Below are 21,262 nucleotides of genomic sequence, written 5' to 3'. Positions count from 1 at the left end.
AAAGGCTATCCGATTTGGGCAGTTAAAGGCAGGTGAAGTTGCATCATCAAGCGATTGATTTAGTTTACTCCAAAGCTGAATTCACATTCACACCGCTCAGTATTGATTAATTTTGACTTTCATATTGGTGCTGCAAAGAAAAAAAAGTAGGAATCACTCTGATTCTGTGAGTTTTTTATGGGAGACATCATACCTGCTAGTTTCCACCCATCAGCTTAAAGAGGACTGAAAGTTAGACATAGAGTCTACAGAGGGAAAAATGCAGAAAACAAGTCATATAATTGCCAAAGTAGTGTTAATCCTCATACCCACATGACATTTATTTCTGAAAAGCTAGGTATGATTTAAACAAAGCTAAATGATAGGTCTAGGTTAAAAAGCCTCAAAACTGAACAATGATGTAAATAATGGACCCTCAGATTAAAAGATGGGTGCTTTATTGACTGAGCTATCCAGGTTCTTTCTAAGTGCACTTTTGCAACATTTTCAAAAAAAATGTCTCTGTCCATATTTAAGTATACTCAGAAAAATTATCATTCAATATGACTGTTCAAAGCCAAAACCAAGCACATAATCAATGATTTGTCGTGAATTTGGACATATTCAAAGACATGTTTTTTGTATTTTTCTGTAGTGTAAAAGAGCATTTTATTTCTCTTGTCAAACAAGTGCATTAAGCATGCAACTAATCTTCAAGCACAAGCTGAGATTTAAACAATACAAAGTGAACTGTTGAGATTTAAAAACATGTCTTTGTTTTTAAATCTGGGCCCTGGGCCCTCAGATTAAAAGTCTGATGCTTTACCGACTGAGCTATCCAGGCTCCTTCAAAGCAAACTTAGCACATTTTTCAAGATTTACTTCCGATTCATGTAAATGTTTCTTCAGATATGCAGATTTTTCTCATATGTGTATACATACCCAAAACAAAAGCCAGCACATAGTCTGCCAGCATAATGAGGTGTCAGGTTACAGACTTTTTATACTCTTTTGTATTTAGTGTTGAGCGAGCACTAAAATGCTCGGGTGCTCGAAGCTCGGACCGAGCTCGCCGTGATACTCGGGTGCTCGACCCGAGCAACGAGCCCAATGTTAGTCTATGGGAGACTTGAGCATTTTTGCGGTGGCACCCCCGGCAGTCTTTTAAAAGCCTAACAAGTGCCCAAAACGATAGTGACAGTGCTCAAATGACATGGGGACAGCATGGGGATCGCCCCAGGAAGCATTTCTGACCCCCAGGTCACTGCTGTCAACAACGTGGTCAGAGATATTAAGCCACTTTTACAGGCTCACAATAAAACGAAAGTGAAACTTTTTTCCTGTGAAATATGTTAAGGAACATCCTTTCCAGGGAAAAGACTTGTGTATAAGTTAAAATAAATGACCAAAAACAAAAATACTCCTCCACACCTTCAGCTATGTTCACAAGTAGCATTTTTTATGCGTTTTTGCACTTTTGTATTGCTTTCAACTATGACAAATGCATTCACCGGGAAATGTCATTTTAACATTTTACAACCTTATCTGGCCATGTGCTGTGTGACACATGCATAAAGTGCTGAAAAGACATGGGAACAGCATGGGGAAGTCCCCTGGAAGCATCTCTGACTCCCAGGTCACTGTCTAAAAGTGTGCCCATCATAAGTGATCCTTGCCGCATCAGAAGATGCAGACTTGCAACTATCCCCATGCAAGTTCTAGTCCCAGGGCAGTGTTCAATTGTACCTCCCCCATTCCTTGCAATACAAGCGCAAGTATGCAGCCTGCCACCCACCCACCCCCAGGCTGCAATACCATACCGCTTGCTTGCTTGAACTTGAAATTGGGCCTTTTAGGCATGTGGAGGCAGAATCTGGCCACCACGTCATGGCTGTGTTGGCAGCCTGGAATCCATTCTCAGTCCCCAGCCGCCCGGCGGTCGGGTGTCCATACTCAGTCCCCAGCCGCCCCACGGCCGAGTGTCCACACGGTCCCCCCACACACTTTTCTTAGCCCGGCCTGCTTTAGGCAGCATTGGACGAGCCCACCAGAGAACCAGACTCCTCCGGTGGGCCCTGACTTCTCCATCGGTGGAGTTGAGAGTGCCAAGGTGAGGAGCATGATGATGATGACAGAAGTTAGCATCTGCTATGTTTTTTTTTAATGCAAGTGTAAGTGTGCAGCCTGCCACCCACCCACCCCCAGACTGCAATTCATACTGCTAGCTTGCACTTGAAATGGGGCTTTTTGTTTAGAGGACTCCGAAGCTGGCCACTACCTCATGGCTGCTTTGGCAGCGAGGTATCCATACTCAGTCCCCAGCCGCACCTATTTGTCCTGGTGTGCCTTATACATAAGATTAAGCGCGTATACCAAAACATTACCTGTGCCCTCCCCAGTGCATTTAGTGGGAAGGAGAGCCTATTCCGCTGTAGTGTGTGCATGCCAAACCCCTGTTCATGGTACATGCAAAGATGCCTCCCACCTTGCACCTGTCGTTGCAGACTTGCAACTATCCCCATTCAAGTCCTTGTCCCAGGGCAGTGTTCAATTGTACCTCTCCCATTCCTTGCAATGCAAGCGCAAGTATGCAGGGTACCACCCACCCACCCCCAGGCTGCAATACCATACTGCTTGCTTGCTTGCACTTTAAAATGGCCTTTTAGGCATGTGGAGGCGGAATCTGGTCACCACGCCATGGCTGTGTCGGCGGCCTGGTATTCATACTCAGTCCCCAGCCGCCTGGTGGCCGGGTGTCCCCGCTTGCTCCCCAGCCTCCAGGGGGTGGCCGGGTGTCCATACTCGGTCCCCAGCCACCCCTATTTGTACCGGTAACCTTTCCCACACTTTTCTTAGCCTGGCCTGCTTTAGGGCAGCATTGGCCGAGCCCACCGGACTATCAGACTCCTCCGGTGGGCCCTGGCTTCTCCATCAGGGGAGTTGAGAGTGCCAAGGTGAGGAGCATGATGAGGATGATAGAAGTTAGCATCTGCTTTGTTTTGTTGTAATGCAAGCGCATGTATGTAGTAGCGGCTAGGCCTGAGGAGGTCAGCGTTTTGGCGCATATCCTACCTCCTCCGAGGATTGCTGGATGTTTTCCTGCTACTATCCAAGTTCTATGACTCCCGTTAAAACAAAGCATCAGGTGATAAATGATGGATGAGGTAGTGGCAAAGGAGAAAGAGCAGGAGGAACAGGGAACATTCACATCAATATCAGGCCAGTCAACCAGATATGTCTTGTAGGATATGTTTCTGTAACAAAAGGAGCAGTTCGGCTACACAGTTATAGGGCATACAGTGAGTGCAATGCCTACCAAAAATTTCGATGCACTCCAAAGCCCCTTGGAAATGAAATGGAGGTCAGAGGGCGTTAACTTAACCTTTTTTTCCATTTATAGCAACTGGGTCTCCTGTGCACTGTTGGCCTAAGCAGTGAATGGAATGCTTTCCAAAAATTATGAGGTACTGCAATGCCCCTTACAAGAGCCATGTGTGGCACCCCAGGGGTCTGGTCACCACAGTAATAGAGATTATGTCGGAGAGCAAGTGGGAGGTTTCCTGGTCAGGATCCCTTAAACATGCAAAATCCTCCTGCCCCAGTCCTGGGAGGGGATAATTCTGCCCTTATAAACTGGATCTGGGGTGGGGTTGAGTGAGTCAGAGAACAGAGAACAGTCAGAGTCAGAGTGAGAGCAAGGGAAAGTAACAGCAAGGAGCTCTGTAGGAGCTAGGAGCTAAAGACGAGGGGCTGGAAGCTGAGCAGAGCTCGCCCTGGCAGAAGACAATAGGAACCGGACACAGGAGTCCGAAGCTGTGAGGACTTATATATCCAGCAGCAGAAACCAGCCGGCAGGGGATTTCAGGTCCTCTGGTCATAGAAGCCCGGAGGCTCAGTCACAAGCAAGGGACCTGCACCGCCGTCGTGGAGCGGAGTCAAGCAGAAGGCCCCAAGTCATCAGCCATACGGGTGAGCACTACACGGTACACTCAGGGACGTGGGCTACTTCTACCCGCTTACAGCAAGGTAGCCAGGAAGAGTGCAGACAGACGGGGAGGCCTACAACTCCACCTGGCCAGGGGAACTCCTGCTTGCTCACAGACTGACCAGGCATCTTATGCTAGCCAGTACTCCCGGGAGGGTCTACCTTATAATCATCAGTAAAGACCCTGAACTGCACTGCAAAGACTCTGAGTCATTCCTGCTGCGCTCGTGCACCATCACCCCCATCATCCACACTCACTGCCCTGAGGCTATACTTCTCCCGAGGGGAGTTATCCCATTTTATGCTGCGCACACAACACCAGCCTCAGCGGTCTGCCTCGCAGCGGTGGTACTCCCTGACCGCAATCCACGGGTGGCGCAGTCGGACAATTAACCTCAAAACATAAGAAAGATTGCCACTGGTTTGACCAGCCTGAGCCACGGGACCGGGTCACCGCCACGGAGACTACAGACCCCAGAGACGCGGCACAGGGTATCCCACACACGTGTACACACGGCCCAGGGGGCGCGTCACATGCAGTACAGCATATTACAAACATAAGTCCCATTATTGGGGAGTGGGTGTCCCATAGTATTTGCTTATGCCTTGCAAGCAAAAGCTGCCAAAAATTAGGACGGAGCAACTTGCAATGCCCCTTACAAGAGCCATGCAGTACAGCATATTACAAACATAAGTCCCATTATTGGGGAGTGGGTCTCCCATAGTATTTGCTTATGCTTTCCCAGCAAAAGCTGCCAAAAATTAGGATGGAGCAACTTGCAATGCCCCTTACAAGAGCCATGCAGTACAGCATATTACAAACATAAGTCCCATTATTGGGGAGTGGGTCTCCCATAGTATTTGCTTATGCTTTCCCAGCAAAAGCTGCCAAAAATTAGGACGGAGCAACTTGCAATGCCCCTTACAAGAGCCATGCAGTACAGCATATTACAAACATAAGTCCCATTATTGGGGAGTGGGTGTCCCATGGTATTTGCTTATGCTTTCCCAGCAAAAGCTGCCAAAAATTCGGATGGAGGAACTTGCAATGCTGGCACCCTGGTGGTATAATGGTGGTGGAGGCTGAGGATAAGGAGAAGAAGATTAAACAGCCGAAACGAGGAAGCGTATACCCATGTGTGGGTGTGAAGCGGTGCATGTGAATACACCTCCCGAAATAACACAGTGGATTTGACTTTATGTTACTCTGCTGTCATTTGGTGGTGATGAGAAGTCTGGCCCAATCCAGCCCTTGTTCATTTTGATAAGGGTCAGCTTGTCTGCATTGTCAGTTTACAGGTGAGTGCGCTTATCAGTTATAATTCCCCCAGCGGCACTAAAAACACGCTCCGATAACACACTAGTGGCAGGGCAGGCCAGGACCTCCAAGGCGTACAGAGCGAGTTCATTCCAAGTGTCCAGCTTGGATACCCAATAATTAAAAGGCACAGAGGAATCACGGAGGACGCTGGTAAGATCGGCAAGGTACTCCCTCACCATCTTTTGAAACTTTCCACTCCTTGTGAGAGTACCCCGCGCCTCAGGGCCTGTAAGCTGGGCGGGTGTCAGAAAACTGTCCCAGAACGTTGACAGTGTTCCCCTGCCTCTGCTGGATTGGAGTTGCATCTCTCTCGCCTGTACGCCTTGGTTGGGCAGCGAACTGTGACCTCTGCCGCTAGCGTGTTCAGATGGGAATATTTTTAAGAGTTCTGCAGCAAGGGCCTTCTGGTATTGCCCCATTTTTGTAGACCTCTCCACCTCAGGAATAAGAGAGTGAAAGTTCTCCTTGTAGCGGGGGTCTACAAGTGTCACCAACCAGTAATGACTGTCACCCAACATTTTGACAACGCGAGGGTCACGGTTAAGGCAGCGTAACCTAAAGTCAGCCATGCGTGCCAGGCTGGTAACGGTCAAGATTTCTGTGTCCTCACCAAGATGACGACTGACCATGCTCTCCTCCTCCTCCTCCTCTTCCTCCTCCCCTCTGTCCTCAGGCCACCCACGCTGAACCGACGGTATGACACTTGTACAGGTACTACCATCTACAACGCATGATAGCAGCTACTGTTCTTCCTCCTCCTCCTCCCCCTCCTCTCCCTCATTGTCCCCCAATTCACGTTGGGATGAGATGAGGCTGGGCTGTGTGTAATCGCCCGCTACGGCTTCTTGATCCATCTCATCATACTCTGGCTGCAATGCCTCCTCTTTAATTCTCTGCAGAGAGCGTTGCAAAAGACAGACAAGTGGGATGCTGACACTAAAGATTGCGTCATCGCCACTCACCATCTTGGTGGCCTCCTCAAAGTTTGTCAGGATGGTACATATGTCAGACATCCAGGTCCACTCCTGAGGTCTTATGTGTGGAGTCTGACCTGAATATCGACGGCCTTGTTGCAGCTGGTACTCCACAACTGCTCTCTTCTGCTCACAAATCCTTTGCAACATGTGGAGGGTAGAGTTCCAACGTGTGGGGACATCACACACCAGTCGGTGTGCCGGAAGCTGCAAACGCTGCTGCAACACAGCAAGGGCGGCGGAAGCTGTAGCCGACTTGCGAAAATGAGCTGACAGGCGGCGTACTTTCACGAGCAGATCTGGCAACTCGGGGTACGATTTAATAAACCGCTGAACCACGAGGTTAAGCACATGAGCCAGGCATGGTACGTGTGTGATCTCACCTCGCCTCAGAGCCGCCACCAGGTTACGGCCATTGTCACACACGACCATGCCGGGATGTAGGTTCAGCGGTCTCAGCCACAGATCTGCCTGCTCTTTCACAGCTGTCCACAACTCACAAGCAGTGTGAGGTTTATCACCTAAGCTTATGAGTTTCAGCACAGCCTGTTGCCACTTGGCGGAGGCAGTACTGCAATGCTTCCAGCTTGTAACTGATGTGGTGATATCTGAGATTGAGGCTGAACATGAGGAGGAGGAGGAGGAGGAGGATGCGCAGGAGCTGTACACTGTGGGGGCAACTCTGACTGACATAGGGCCCGCAATCCTCGGTGTGGGGAGGATGTGTTCCGTCCCAAGGTCCGACTGGGTCCCGGCTTCCACTATGTTTACCCAGTGTGCCGTCAGAGAGATGTACCGTCCCTGGCCACAAGCACTTGTCCACGTATCCGTTGTCAAGTGGACTCTCCCAGTAACTGCGTTGTTGAGGGCACGGCAGATGCTTTGAGACACGTGCTTGTGTAGTGCGGGGATGGCACACCGTGAAAAATAGTGTCAGCTGGGGACCGAGTACCGAGGGACGGCCACCGCCATAAGATTGCGGAAGGATTCCGTCTCCACCAGCCTAAAAAGCAGCATTTCCAATGCAAGCAGTCGTGAAATGTGCGAATTTAGGACTGTGGCCTGTGGGGCGTTAGCTGCGAATTTCCGCTTTCGTTCAAAGGTCTGGGATATGGACAATTGAATGCTGCGGTGGGACGTGGACGTGGACGTTGATGCTGTTTCTTGAGAAACTGCCATAACAAGTGAAGACTGAGAGGAGGGGGCATCTTTACATGCAGTATGGACAGGGGATTGCCTTGCACACACAACAGGGGGTTCTTTTGCACGCACAACAGTGGAAGAAGCAGTGGTGACACCCGCTGACACTGGTCGTGGACCCTGGGTTTTGCCCCACAAAGTCGGGTGCTTTGCTGCCATGTGCCTGATCATGCTGGTGGTGGTCAGGCTGGTAGTTTTGTCATCCCTGCTGATGCTGGCATGGCAGGTGGAACATATGGCCTTTTTGGGGTTATCAGCAGAGTCTTTAAAAAAATTCCAGACTCTGGAAGACCTACCGCTTGTACTGGCAACGTCCCTCGTGTTGGTGTTACGGGGAACGGTTGCCTGCCTTCTGTCTGCGGCCACCACACTGCTTCTTCCTGCCTGTTGGGGTACTCTGCCTCCCTCCCCCTGTGTGCTGCTGGCCTCACTCTGCATGTCCTCCTTCCACGTTGGATCAGTTACTAGATCATCCACGACCTCCTCCTCTTCCACTTGCGCACCACGATCCTCCTCCTCACTTCCTGGCAATTGTGTCTCGTCATCGTCCACCTCTGTGTGACAGATTGCCAACGTCGACTTCCTGTGGCCGTGGCTGTTCAAATATTTGGGCATCGCAACATGGGATCTCCTCTTCCACCACTTCAAGCGCATCAGGCGAGGGGCCCAAATATGGAAATGGACCAGTGAACAGCTCTTCAGAGTGTCCAAGTGTTGGTTCACTTGCTGTCTGACGACACTCGGCATGGTGGGAGGAAGGAGCATCAGGGTGAGGAGGAGTATGCGGTTGAGACTCACGGCTACTAAGAGTTGACCGTGTGGAAGACAGACCGGAGGTGGTGGTGCCCAGGTAACTGGAAGTATTGTCTGCTATCCAATTAATAACCTGTTCACACTGATCAGTTCTCAATACTGGTGTTGTTCTGTGCTTCCCTAGTAATTCGATCAAGAAGTGGGAGCGAGAAGATGTGGCTGTTGGTTGTGGCACATTTTCACCTTGGCCACGGCCCCGTCCTCTGCACGAACCATCACCAGAACGTCCACTTCCACGTCCCTTGCCACGCGCCTTGCCCATTGTAAATGAAGTAAAATAGCTTACACTTGCACTATCAATGGAAAAAGGGTAATAAAGAGTAGATTAGAACCGTGGAAGAGGAAAACCACAGTTATTGTTTACTGGGGTATACCACACTTTTTTAAATAGAGATATTTGCGGCTGAACAGTGAGCGACAAACTCAAACTGCTTTTTTTTTAGATACCAAAGGCCCAAAACTGGATAGTACAGCGATTTGACCCATGGAACTGCGAAACCACACTGGGATGTCGGGCCTACACAAGACTATTTTCAACAGATATATTTTTGTGTCACAACAGTCAGGAGACACTACTGTTTTTCTTTACGGAAAAAACTACCAAAACCTGAATAATAGAGATTTTTTACCGTGGAACAGCAAAACCACAGTTATAATTTACTGGTGTATACCAGGCTTTTTAAAATATATATATATTTGCAGCTGAACAGTGAGCGACACACTCAAACTGTTTTTTTTAGATACAAATGGCCCAAAAGTGGATAATACAGAGGTTTGTACCGTGGAACTGCAAAACCACACTTGTATTTCTCGGGCCTACACCAGACTATTTTCAACAGATATATTTGTGTCTGAAAAATCAGGGAGACACTATTTATTTTTTTTTACAGCAAAAAATGCAAAAAGCAGGATAATAGAGATGTTTTACCGTGGAACATCAAAACCACAGTAATAATTTACTGGTGTATACCAGGCTTTTTAAAATATATATATATTTGCGGCTGAACAGTGAGCGACACACTCAAACTGTTTTTTTTAGATACAAATGGCCCAAAAGTGGATAATACAGAGGTTTGTACCGTGGAACTGCAAAACCACACTTGTATTTCTCGGGCCTACACCAGACTATTTTCAACAGATATATTTGTGTATGAAAAATCAGGGAGACACTATTTTTTTTTTTTTTACAGCAAAAAATGCAAAAAGCAGGATGATAGAGATTTTTTACCGTGGAACAGCAAAAGCACACTTCTGTCTCTCTGGCCTACACCAGACTATTTTCAACAGATATATTTGTGTCTGAAAAATCAGGGAGACACTATTATTATTTTTATACAGCAAAAAATACCAAAAACAGGATAGTAGAGATGTTTTACCGTGGAACATCAAAACCACAGTAATAATTTACTGGTGTATACCAGGCTTTTTAAAATATATATATATTTGAGGCTGAACAGTGAGCGACACACTCAAACTGTTTTTTTTAGATACAAATGGCCCATAGAACTGCAAAACCACACTTCTATTTCTATGGCCTACACCAGACTATTTTCAACAGATATATTTGTGTCTGAAAAATCAGAGGCACACTTTTTTTTTTTGGGGGGGGGGCACCAAACGGTTAATAAGATGGGTATTTGTACATTGTGAAGGAGGAAAAAAAAAAGAGGATTTAGCAAGTTCAGCAACAGGAGCAGCACACAGGACTGTAATGCAGCGTTTGCTGGTATAACCACTGCGTCTCCTATACAGCCTGCCTGCCTGCCTGCCTGATATACCTGGGATGGATATTATTCCTGAGAAGGACTGTTTGTTTGATCTGGCAGCCTTAACAGACCCTACACTAACTATTTTGCAGGATATATCTCTCCCTAAATCAGCAGCGCTGTCCCTACACTGTCTGATCCGGAGCAACTGTGTCCAAGATGGCGGCGCCCAATTTTAAATACTCGAGGTGACGATGTGCGGCCAGCCAATCGCTGTAATGCCCACAAACAACATGGCTGCGGCATTACAGTGACTGGCTGGCAATCCCTGCATGTTCATTGGCACTGTAAAGAGCGCCAAACATGCAGGGCGGAGACCCGAGCTCCCGCTCGAGTAACCCGGAAATGCTCAGTGCTCGCCGAACATCCCGAGTAGCGTGATGCTCGGGTGAGTACCGAGCAGTGTCGAGCATGTTCGCTCAACACTAGTGATGAGTTTTCAGCCCAGTGAAAGGTTATCAGATTTGGGCAGTTAAAGGCAGGTGAAGCTGCATCATCAAGCGATTGATTTAGTTTACTCCAAAGCTGAATTCACATTCACACAGCTCAGTATTGATTGATTTTGACTTTCATATTGGTACTGCTAAATGTGCTGCAAAGAAAAAAAAGTAGAAATCACTCTGATTCTGTGTATTTTTTATGTGAGACATCATAGCTGCTAGTTTCCACCCATCAGATTAAAGAGTACTGAAAGTTAGACATAGAGTCTACAGAGGGAAAACGCAGAAAACAAGTCATAAAATTGCCAAAGTAGTGTTAATCCTCATATCCACATGACATTTATTTCTGAAAAGCTAGGTATGATTTAAACAAAGCTAAATGATAGGTCTAGGTTAAAAAGCCTCAAAACTGAACAATGATGTATATAATGGACCCTCAGATTAAAAGATGGGTGCTTTACAGACTGAGCTATCCAGGTTCTTTCTAAGTGCACTTTTGCAACATTTTCAAAAAAAAATGTCTCTGTCCATATTTAAGTATACTCAGAAAAATTACGTTCCAATACGACTGTTCAAAACCAAAACCAAGCACATAATCAATGATTTGTCGTGAGTTTGGACATATTCAAAGACATGTTTTGTTTTTTTTTCTCTAGTGTAAAAGAGCATTTTATTTCTCATGTCAAGCAAGTGCATCAAGCATGCAACTAATCTTCAAGCACAAGCTGAGATTTAAACAATACAAAGTGATCAGTTGAGATTTAAAACTTTAATGCCTGAACAGGGACTTGAACCCTGGACCCTCAGATTAAAAGTCTGATGCTCTACCGACTTAGCTATCCAGACTCCTACCGAACTAAACAGGGAACTTGAACCCTGGACCCTCAGATTAAAAGTCTGATGCTCTACCGACTGAGCTATCCAGACTCCTACCTAACAAAATTAGCACATTTTTCAAGATTTACTTCCGATTCATCTAAATGTATCTTCAGATAAGTTGATTTTTTTCATATGTGTGTACATACCCAAAACCAAAGCCAGCACATAGTCTGCCAGCATAATGAGGTGTCAGGTTACATCTCTATTTATACTCTATGTATAGGAAACAGGGGAAGACGAGTGATGAGTATTCAGCCCAGTGAAAGGCTATCAGATTTGGGCAGTTAAAGGCAGGTGAAGCTGCATCATCAAGCGATTGATTTATTTTACTCCAAAGCTGAATTCACATTCACACAGCTCAGTATTGATTAATTTTGACTTTCATATTGGTACTGCTAAATGTGCAGCAAAGAAGAAAAAGTAGGAATCACTCTGATTCTGTGAGTTTTTTATGGGAGACATCAGAGCTGCTTGTTTCCACCCATCAGCTTAAAGAGCACTGAAAGTTAGACATAGAGTTTACAGAGGGAAAAAATGCAGACAACAAGTCATAAAAATGTCAAAGTAGTGTTAATCCTCATATCCACATGACATTTATTTCTGAAAAGCTAGGTATGATTTGAACAAAGCTAAATGATAGGTCTAGGTTAAAAAGCCTCAAAACTGAACAATGACATAAATAATGGATCCTCTGATTAAAAGTTAGGTGCTTTACTGACTGAGCTATCCAGGTTCTTTCTAAGTGCACTTTTGCAACATTTTCAAAAAAAATGTCTCTGTCCATATTTAAGTATACTCAGAAAAATTATCATTCAATATGACTGTTCAAAACCAAGCACATAATCAATGATTTGTTGTGAATTTGGACATATTCAAAGTCATGTTTTTTGTATTTTTCTCTAGTGTAAAAGAGCATTTTATTTCTCATGTCAAGCAAGTGCATTAAGCATGCAACTAATCTTCAAGCACAAGCTGAGATTTAAACAATACAAAGTGATCTGTTGAGATTTAAAAACTTTATGCCTGAACAGGGACTTGAACCCTGGACCCTCAGATTAAAAGTCTGATGCTCTACTGACTGAGCTATCCAGGCTCCTTCCAAGCAAACTTAGCACATTTTTCAAGATTTACTTCTGATTCATCTAAATGTATCTTCAGATATGCTGATTGTTTTCATGTATGTACATACCCAAAACCAAAGCCAGCACATAGTCTGCCAGCATAATGAGGTGTCAGGTTACATCTCTTTTTATAATCTATGTATAGGAAACAGGGGAAGAGGACTGATGAGCTATCAGCTCAGTGAAAGGCTATCAGATTTGGGCAGTTAAAGGCAGGTGAAGCTGCATCATCAAGCGATTGATTTAGTTTACTCCAAAGCTGAATTCACATTCACACAGCTCAGTATTGATTAATTTTGACTTTCATATTGGTACTGCTAAATGTGCTGCAAAGAAAAAAAAGTAGGAATCACTCTGATTCTGTGTGTTTTTTCTGGGAGACATCAAAGCTGCTAGTTTCCACCCATCAGCTTAAAGAGTGCTGAAAGTTAGACATAGAGTCTACAGAGGGAAAAATGCAGAAAACAAGTCATAAAATTGCCAAAGTAGTGTTAATCCTCATATCCACATGACATTTATTTCTGAAATGCTAGGTATGATTTAAACAAAGCTAAATAATAGGTCTAGGTTAAAAAGCCTCAAAACTGAACAATGATGTAAATAATGAACCCTCAGATTAAAAGATGAGTGCTTTACAGACTGAGCTATCTCCAGGTTCTTTCTAAGTGCACTTTTGCAACATTTTCAAAAAAAATATCTCTGTCCATATTTAAGTATACTCAGAAAAATTATCATTCAATATGACTGTTCAAAACCAAAACCAAGCACATAATCAATGATTTGTCATGAATTTGGACATATTCAAAGACATGTTTTTTGTTTTTTTCTCTAGTGTAAAAGAGCATCTTTTACTTTTACTAATCTTCAAGCACAAGCAGAGATTTAAACAATACAAAGTGATCTGTTGAGATTTAAAAGCTCAATGCCTGAACAGAGACTTGAACCCTGGACCCTCAGATTAAAAGTCTGATGCTCTACCGACTGAGCTATCCAGGGTCCTTCTGAATAAACTTAGCACATTTTACAAGATTTACTTCCGATTCATCTAAATGTTGATTTTTTTCATATGTGTGTACATACCCAAAACCAAAGCCAGCACATAGTCTGCCAGCATAATGAGGTGTCAGGTTACATCTCTTTGTATACTCTATGTATAGGAAACAGGGGAAGAGGAGTGATGAGTATTCAGCCCAGTGAAAGGCTATCAGATTTGGGCAGTTAAAGGCAGGTGAAGATGCATCATCAAGCGATTGATTAAGTTTACTCCAAAGCTGAATTCACATTCACACAGCTCAGTATTGATTAATTTTGACTTTCATATTGGTACTGCTAAATGTGCTGCAAAGAAAAAAAAGTAGGAATCACTCTGATTCTGTGTGTTTTTTATGGGGGACATCATAGCTGCTAGTTTCCAACCATCAGCTTAAAGAGTACTGAAAGTTAGACATAGAGTCTACAGAGGGAAAAATGCAGAAAACAAGTCATAAAATTGCCAAAGTAGTGTTAATCCTCATATCCACATGACATTTATTTCTGAAAAGCTAGGTATGATTTAAACAAAGCTAAATGATAGGTCTAGGTTAAAAAGCCTCAAAACTCAACAATGATGTAAATAATGGACCCTCAGATTAAAAGACGGGTGCTTTACAGACTGAGCTATCCAGGTTCTTTCTAAGTGCACTTTTGCAACATTTTCAAAAAAATGTCTCTGTCCATATTTAAGTATACTCAGAAAAATTATCATCCAATATGACTGTTCAAAGCCAAAACCAAGCACATAATCAATGATTTGTCGTGAGTTTGGACATATTCAAAAACATGTTTTGTTTTTTTTTCTCTAGTGTAAAAGAGCATTTTATTTCTCATGTCAAACAAGTGCATTAAGCATGCAACTAATCTTCAAGCACAAGCTGAGATTTAAACAATACAAACTAATCTGTTGAGATTTAAAAACTTAATGCCTAAACAAGGATTTGAACCCTGGACCATCAGATTAAAAATCTGATGCTCTATCGACTGAGCTATCCAGGGTCCTTCCAAGCAAACTTAGCACATTTTTCAAGATTTACTTCCGATTCATCTAAATGTTTCTTCAGATATGTTGATTTTTTTCATATGTGTATACATACCCAAAACAAAAGCCAGCACATAGTCTGCCAGCATAATGAGGTGTGAGGTTACATCTCTTTTTATACTCTATGTATAGGAAACAGGGGAAGAGGAGTGATGAGTGTTCAGCCCAGTGAAAGGCTATCCGATTTGGGCAGTTAAAGGCAGGTGAAGCTGCATCATCAAGCGATTGATTTAGTTTACTCCAAAGCTGAATTCACATTCACACCGCTCAGTATTGATTAATTTTGACTTTCATATTGGTGCTGCTAAATGTGCTGCAAAGAAAAAAAAGTAGGAATCACTCTGATTCTGTGAGTTTTTTATGGGAGACATCATAGCTGCTAGTTTCCACCCATCAGCTTAAAGAGTACTGAAAGTTAGACATAGAGTCTACACAGGGAAAAATGCAGAAAACAAGTCATAAAATTGCCAAAGTAGTGTTAATCCTCATATCCACATGACATTTATTTCTGAAAAGCTAGGTATGATTTAAGCAAGGCTAAATGACAGGTCTAGGTTAAAAAGCCTCAAAACTGAACAATGAAGTAAATAATGGACCCTTGGATTAAAAGATGGGTGCTTTACAGACTGAGCTATCTCCAGGTTCTTTCTAAGTGCACTTTTGCAACATTTTCAAAAAAAATGTCTCTGTCCATATTTAAGTATACTCAGAAAAATTATCATTCAATATGACTGTTCAAAGCCAAAACCAAGCACATAATCAATGGTTTGTCGTGAATTTGGACATATTCAAAGACATGTTTTTTGTTTTTTTCTATAGTGTAAAAGAACATCTTTTACTTTTACTAATCTTCAAGCACAAGCTGAGATTTAAACAATACAAAGTGATCTGTTGAGATTTAAAAACTTAACTCCTGAACAGGGACTTGAACCCTGGACTCTTAGATTAAAAGTCTGATGCTCTACCGACTGAGCTATCAAGGTTCCTTCCAAACAAACTTAGCACATTTTTCAAGATTTACTTCCGATTCATCTAAATGTTTCTTCAGATATGCTGATTTTTTTAATATGTGTGTACAAACCCAAAACCAAAGCCAGCACATAGTCTGCCAGCATAATGAGGTGTGAGATTACATCTCTTTTTATACTCTATGTATAGGAAACAGGGGAAGAGTAGTGATGAGTATTCAGCCCAGTGAAAGGCTATCTGATTTGGGCAGTTAAAGGCAGGTGAAGCTGCATCATCAAGCGATTGATTTAGTTTACTCCAAAGCTGAATTCACATTCACACCGCTCAGTATTGATTAATTTTGACTTTCATATTGGTGCTGCTAAATGTGCTGCAAAGAAAAAAAAGTAGGAATCACTCTGATTCTGTGAGTTTTTTATGGGAGACATCATAGCTGCTAGTTTCCACCCATCAGCTTAAAGAGTACTGAAAGTTAGACATAGAGTCTACACAGGGAAAAATGTAGAAAACAAGTCATAAAATTGCCAAAGTAGTGTTAATCCTCATATCCACATGACATTTATTTCTGAAAAGCTAGATATGATTTAAACAAAGCTAAATGATAGGTCTAGGTGAAAAAGCCTCAAAACTGAACAATGATGTAAATAATGGACCCTCAGATTAAAAGATGGGTGCTTTATTGACTGAGCTATCCAGGTTCTTTCTAAGTGCACATTTGCAACATATTCAAAAAAAATGTCTCTGTCCATATTTAAGTATACTCAGAAAAATTATCATTCAATATGACTGTTCAAAGCCAAAACCAAGCACATAATCAATAATTTGTCGTGAATTTGAACATATTCAAAGAAATGTTTTTTGTATTTTCCTCTAGTGTAAAAAAGCATTTTACTTCTCATGTCAAGCAAGTGCATTAAGCATGCAACTAATCTTCAAGCACAAGCTGAGATTTAAACAATACAAAGTGATCTGTTGAGATTTAAAAACTTACTGCCTGAACAGGGATTTGAACCCTGGACGCTCAGATTAAAATTCTGATGTTCTACCGACTGAACTATCCAGACTCCTTCCAAATAAACTTAGCACATTTTTCAAGATTTACTTCCGATTCATCTAAATGTTTCTTCAAATATGCTAATTTTTTTCATATGTGTATACATACGCAAAACAAATGCCAGCACATAGTCTGCCAGCATAATGAGGTGTCAGGTTACATCTCTTTTTATACTCTATGTATAGGAAACAGGGGAAGAGGAGTGATGAGTTTTCAGCCCAGTGAAAGGCTATCAGATTTGGGCAGTTAAAGGCAGGTGAAGCTGCATCATCAAGCGATTGATTTAGTTAACTCCAAAGCTGAACTCACATTCACATCGCTCAGTATTGATTAATTTTGACTTTCATATTGGTGCTGCTAAATGTGCTGCAAAGAAAAAAAAGTAGGAATCACTCTGATTCTGTGTGTTTTTTTTATGGGAGACATCATAGCTGCTAGTTTCCACCCATCAGCTTAAATAGTACTGAAAGTTAGACATAGAGTCTACAGAGGGAAAAATGCAGAAAACAAGTCATAAAATTGCCAAAGTAGTGTTAATCCTCATATCCACATGACATTTATTTCTGAAAAGCTAGGTATGATTTAAACAAAGCTAAATGATAGGTCTAGGTTAAAAAGCCTCAAAACTGAACAATGACGTAAATAATGGACCCTCAGATTAAAAGATGGGTGCTTTACAGACTGAGCTATCCAGGTTCTTTCTAAGTGCACTTTTGCAACATTTTCAAAAAAAATGTCTCTGTCCATATTTAAGTATACTCAGAAAAACTATCATTCAATATGACTGTTCAAAGCCAAAACCAAGCACATAATCAATGATTTGTTGTGAATTTGGACATATTCAAAGACATGTTTTTTGTATTTTCCTCTAGTGTAAAAATGCATTTTACTTCTCATGTCAAACAAGTGCATTAAGCATGCAACTAATCTTCAAGCACAAGCTGAGATTTAAACAATACAAAATGATCTGTTGAGATTTAAAAACTTACTGCCTGAACAGGGACTTGAACCCTGGACCCTCAGATTAGAATTCTGATGCTCTACCGTCTGAGCTATCCAAGCTCCTTCCAAAGAAACTTAGCACATTTTTCAAGATTTACTTCCGATTCATCTAAATGTATCTTCAGATATGTTCATTTTTTTCATATGTGTGTACATACCCAAAACCAAAGCCAGCACATAGTCTGCCAGCATAATGAGGTGTCAGGTTACATCTCTTTTTATACTCTATGTATAGGAAAAAGGGGAAGAGGAGTGATGAGTATTCAGCCCAGTGAAAGGCTATCAGATTTGGGCAGTAAAAGGCAGGTGAAGCTGCATCATCAAGCGATTGATTTAGTTTACTCCAAAGCTGAATTCACATTCACACAGCTGAGTATTGATTAATTTTGACTTTCATATTGGTGCTGCTAAATGTGCTGCAAAGAAAAAAAAGTAGGAATCACTCTGATTCTGTGAGTTTTTTATGGGAGACATCATAGCTGCTAGTTTCCACCCATCAGCTTAAAGAGTTCTGAAAGTTAGACATAGAGTCTACACAGGGAAAAATGCAGAAAACAAGTCATAAAATTGCCAAAGTAGTGTTAATCCTCATATCCACATGACATTTATTTCTGAAAAGCTAGGTATGATTTAAGCAAAGCTAAATGACAGGTCTAGGTTAAAAAGCCTCAAAACTGAACAATGATGTAAATAATGGACCCTCAGATTAAAAGATGGGTGCTTTACAGACTGAGCTATCTCCAGGTTCTTTCTAAGTGCACTTTTGCAACATTTTAAAAAAAAATGTCTCTGTCCATATTTAAGTATACTCAGAAAAATTATCATTCAATATGACTGTTCAAAGCCAAAACCAAGCACATAATCAATGATTTGTCGTGAATTTGGACAAATTCAAAGACTGGAGTTTTTTTCTCTAGTGTAAAAGAGCATCTTTTACTTTTACTAATCTTCAAGCACAAGCAGAGATTTAAACAATACAAAGTGATTTGTTGAGATTTAAAAACCTAATGCCTGAACAGGGACTTGAACCCTGGACTCTTAGATTAAAAGTCTGATGCTCTACCGACTGAGATATCAAGGTTCCTTCCAAACAAACTTAGCACATTTTTCAAGATTTACTTCCGATTCATCTAAATGTTTCTTCAGATATGCTGATTTTTTTCATATGTGTATACATACGCAAAACAAAAGCCAGCACATAGTCTGCCAGCATAATGAGGTGTGAGGTTACATCTCTTTTTATACTCTATGTATAGGAAACAGGGGAAGAGGAGTGATGAGTGTTCAGCCCAGTGAAAGGCTATCCGATTTGGGCAGTTAAAGGCAGGTGAAGCTGCATCATCAAGCGATTGATTTAGTTTACTCCAAAGCTGAATTCACATTCACATCGCTCAGTATTGATTCATTTTGACTTTCATATTGGTGCTGCTAAATGTGCTGCAAAGAAAAAAAAGTAGGAATCACTCTGATTCTGTGAGTTTTTTATGGGAGACATCATAGCTGCTAGTTTCCACCCATCAGCTTAAAGAGTACTCAAAGTTAGACATAGAGTCTACAGAGGGAAAAATGCAGAAAACAAGTCATAAAATTGCCAAAGTAGTGTTAATCCTCATATCCACATGACATTTATTTCTGAAAAGCTAGATATGATTTAAACAAATCTAAATGATAGGTCTAGGTGAAAAAGCCTCAAAACTGAACAATGATGTAAATAATGGACCCTCAGATTAAAAGACGAGTGCTTTACAGACTGAGCTATCTCCAGGTTCTTTCTAAATGCACTTTTGCAACATTTTCAAAAAAAATGTCTCTGTCCATATTTAAGTATACTCAGAAAAATTATCATTCAATATGACTGTTCAAAGCCAAAATCAAGCACATAATCAATGATTTGTCGTGAATTTGGACATATTCAAAGACATGTTTTTTGTTTTTTTCTCTAGTGTAAAAGAGCATCTTTTACTTTTACTAATCTTCAAGCACAAGCAGAGATTTAAACAATACAAAGTGATCTGTTGAGATTTAAAAACCTAGCGCCTGAACAGGGACTTGAACCCTGGACTCTTAGATTAAAAGTCTGACGCTCTACCGACTGAGCTATCAAGGTTCCTTCCAAGCAAACTTAGCACATTTTTCAAGATTTGCTTCCAATTCATCTAAATGTATCTTCAGATATGTTGATTTTTTTCATATGTGTGTACAAACCCAAAACCAAAGCCAGCACATAGTCTGCCAGCATAATGAGGTGTGAGAATACATCTATTTTTATACTCTATGTATAGGAAACAGGGGAAGAGGAGTGATGAGTATTCAGCCCAGTGAAAGGCTATCCGATTTGGGCAGTTAAAGGCAGGTGAAGCTGCATCATCAAGCGATTGATTTAGTTTACTCCAAAGCTGAATTCACATTCACATTGCTCAGTATTGATTCATTTTGACTTTCATATTGGTGCTGCTAAATGTGCTGCAAAGAAAAAAAAGTAGGAATCACTCTGATTTTGTGAGTTTTTTATGGGAGACATCATAGCTGCTAGTTTCCACCCATCAGCTTAAAGAGTACTCAAAGTTAGACATAGAGTCTACAGAGGGAAAAATGCAGAAAACAAGTCATAAAATTGCCAAAGTAGTGTTAATCCTCATATCCACATGACATTTATTTCTGAAAAGCTAGGTATGATTTAAGCAAAGCTAAATGACAGGTCTAGGTTAAAAAGCCTCAAAACTGAACAATGATGTAAATAATGGACCCTCCGATTAAAAGATGGGTGCTTTACAGACTGAGCTATCTCCAGGTTCTTTCTAAGTGCACTTCTGCAACATTTTAAAAAAAAATGTCTCTGTCCATATTTAAGTATACTCAGAAAAATTATCATTCAATATGACTGTTCAAAGCCAAAACCAAGCACATAATCAATGATTTGTCGTGAATTTGGACAAATTCAAAGACTGGAGTTTTTTTCTCTAGTGTAAAAGAGCATCTTTTACTTTTACTAATCTTCAAGCACAAGCAGAGATTTAAACAATACAAAGTGATCTGTTGAGATTTAAAAACCTAATGCCTGAACAGGGACTTGAACCCTGGACTCTTAGATTAAAAGTCTGATGCTCTACTGACTGAGCTATCAAGGTTCCTTCCAAACAAACTTAGCACATTTTTCAAGATTTACTTCCGATTCATCTAAATGTTTCTTCAGATATGCTGATTTTTTTCATATGTGTATACATACGCAAAACAAAAGCCAGCACATAGTCTGCCAGCATAATGAGGTGTGAGGTTACATCTCTTTTTATACTCTATGTATAGGAAACAGGGGAAGAGGAGTGATGAGTGTTCAGCCCAGTGAAAGGCTATCCGATTTGGGCAGTTAAAGGCAGGTGAAGCTGCATCATCAAGCGATTGATTTAGTTTACTCCAAAGCTGAATTCACATTCACATTGCTCAGTATTGATTCATTTTGACTTTCATATTGGTGCTGCTAAATGTGCCGCAAAGAAAAAAAAGTAGGAATCACTCTGATTCTGTGAGTTTTTTATGGGAGACATCATAGCTGCTAGTTTCCACCCATCAGCTTAAAGAGTACTCAAAGTTAGACATAGAGTCTACAGAGGGAAAAATGCAGAAAACAAGTCATAAAATTGCCAAAGTAGTGTTAATCCTCATATCCACATGACATTTATTTCTGAAA

The 21,262-nt window shown here is 41.8% G+C and overlaps 5 non-coding genes across 5 annotated transcripts; all 5 read right to left on the bottom strand.

Moving 5' to 3' along the window:
- Nucleotides 1-11,251: 11,251 nt before the first annotated feature.
- Nucleotides 11,252-11,324, bottom strand: TRNAK-UUU (transfer RNA lysine (anticodon UUU)). Its single transcript has one exon. It is a non-coding gene; the product is annotated as a tRNA-Lys (tRNA).
- Nucleotides 11,325-12,377: 1,053 nt separating this feature from the next.
- Nucleotides 12,378-12,450, bottom strand: TRNAK-UUU (transfer RNA lysine (anticodon UUU)). Its single transcript has one exon. It is a non-coding gene; the product is annotated as a tRNA-Lys (tRNA).
- A 951-nt stretch (nucleotides 12,451-13,401) lies between these two features.
- On the bottom strand, nucleotides 13,402-13,474 carry TRNAK-UUU (transfer RNA lysine (anticodon UUU)). Its single transcript has one exon. It is a non-coding gene; the product is annotated as a tRNA-Lys (tRNA).
- Nucleotides 13,475-16,512: 3,038 nt separating this feature from the next.
- TRNAK-UUU (transfer RNA lysine (anticodon UUU)) lies at nucleotides 16,513-16,585 on the bottom strand. Its single transcript has one exon. It is a non-coding gene; the product is annotated as a tRNA-Lys (tRNA).
- A 979-nt stretch (nucleotides 16,586-17,564) lies between these two features.
- Nucleotides 17,565-17,637, bottom strand: TRNAR-UCU (transfer RNA arginine (anticodon UCU)). Its single transcript has one exon. It is a non-coding gene; the product is annotated as a tRNA-Arg (tRNA).
- Nucleotides 17,638-21,262: the final 3,625 nt, after the last annotated feature.

The sequence above is a fragment of the Phyllobates terribilis genome, unplaced genomic scaffold (assembly GCF_046119375.1).
Source record: "Phyllobates terribilis strain yellow unplaced genomic scaffold, ASM4611937v1 Scaffold_1__5_contigs__length_1240528914, whole genome shotgun sequence".
NCBI classification, from domain to species: Eukaryota; Metazoa; Chordata; class Amphibia; order Anura; family Dendrobatidae; genus Phyllobates; species Phyllobates terribilis.
This window is presented reverse-complemented; position numbering and strand designations above follow the sequence as displayed.